We start from the raw sequence: 1,981 nt of genomic DNA on the forward strand, positions 1-1,981 counted from the left end.
CCATATACTGAGGGTGGCTGGTTCAAACCAGACCCTGGCCAAACTGCAAACAAAACAAAACAAAACAAAGAGGCAGGTGTTGTTGTGGGCTCCTCAGTTCCCAGGTACTCAGGAGGTTGAGGCAAGAGAATCGCCTAAGCCCAATAGGTGGAAGTTGCTGTGAGCTGTGACCCTATGGCATTCTACCAAGGGTAACATAGTCAGAATACCTCAAAAAAAAAAAAGGAGGACAGAAATATTCACTGCTTGCCTGATAGTTGGTAAGCACTTCTCTGGGCTATAGCAGGAAACAAAATAGACACAGACCCTTGCCCTCATGTGCTTTATATCTTAGTGGATTTATCGTATAAATCCTTTTGTGTGGGGACATTGTATGAACAAAGTTTATATCCATAAATTCTTTGAAAAAGATTGTCCAAAATCTAACTTTTGTTCTTAGATTGCTTTGAATGTACTTTCTTCCTTAGCTGTAGTGCAGCAAAATTAATGTTAATTCACATTATCTTTCTCAATCTGAAATTCCATTTACAATTTTCTTAATAATGTTTTCTTTTTTCTTTTCTTTTTTAACTTAATTTTTGCTGGAATAGTGAAGTGAGAGTAGGGGAAAGTAAAATAAAGAAAAACATTTAAGGCCAGAAACTTTGGAGTTTTTTTTGTTGTTGTTGTTTGTTTGTTTTTTAGAGACAGAATCTCACTTTATCATGCTTAGTAGAGTGCCGTGGTGTCACAGCTCACAGCAACCTCCAGCTCTTGGGCTTAGCCGATTCTCTTGCCTCAGCCTCCCAAGTATCTGGGATTACAGGCATTCACCACAACACCAGGCCATTTTTTGTTGCAGTTTGGCTGAGGCTGGGTTCGATCCCACTACCCTGGGTATATGGGGATGGCACCCTACCCACTGAGCCACAGGAGCCACCTGTTCTTTTTTTTTTTTTTCCTGTGAATAGGATTTCTTTATCCTGTTCTTTTATGAACCTTTAAAACCTGTTCTTTTATGGTATAAATGTCTTAACACCCAGTTTCATCTGTTAAAGACCAGTTGAAAACTTTCTGCTTTTTGTTGCTTTGTGAACTATAAAATCTCTTTTAGGAAGGAGATGCTTTTATGTATTATAGCTTTCCTGGTTATGTTTTGTCATTTTAGGGGCTTAACAGTAATGTTTGAAATAATGAAAACATATGGTCACACAAAAAACAGTGGTGGCAGGATTTATTTAGAATTGTTTTCAGAATCTTTGACAATATGAAATTGCCAGAACAGCAGACTGAGGTAAGAAAAGACAAAATTTTCATTTAGCAGAGTCAAGTTAAAAGGTTTTTGGCATCTTCCATGATACATTTTCATATTCCAAGTAATCACATTGAACAGAGAAGAATTCTTAAAAAATTTTAACACATGAGAATATAATAACATATATTCATAAGTGAGAACGCTATTTGGATATAAACTGAGTTAATGAATTGATGGTTTTTGTCTTGGTGCTTTTGTGAATTGATGTTGTTTGTTTTCAGTACTGTTGTGAAAGGTCAATTTCTTTTCCTCATTTGATTTTTGTCATGCCTATAAAATGCCAGCAACCTTTTTTAGTATCACAAAGTGATTTTTTTTCTGCCTCGAGTAAAGAATACAAAGCAAAATTTAAGTTTATTTTATTTATCTTAAAGTATTTACCTACAACCCTGGTAAACACTTTAAGATAGATAAAATAAACTTAAATAGCAACTTCAAATTTTCCTGTTTTCATCCCTCTATCGCATTTATTAAATGCCAACGTCCAGGATTATCTTTTAAATGATTGCAAGTAATAAAGAAATTCTATTGATTTTCTGTAGCCCTTTTTAACTTTTTACTGTTCTCAAATAACTATACTTCACGAAAGGCAGTTTTCAATCTGTGTTAACTCCACTGAGATAGATTCTTACCTTTTATTTCCATCTCATTGTCATGTTCTATAAGGCCAACTATTGTTCATGCAGA

Source organism: Otolemur garnettii, unplaced genomic scaffold (assembly GCF_000181295.1).
Source record: "Otolemur garnettii isolate 467f Iridium unplaced genomic scaffold, OtoGar3 scaffold00386, whole genome shotgun sequence".
NCBI lineage: Eukaryota > Metazoa > Chordata > Mammalia > Primates > Galagidae > Otolemur > Otolemur garnettii.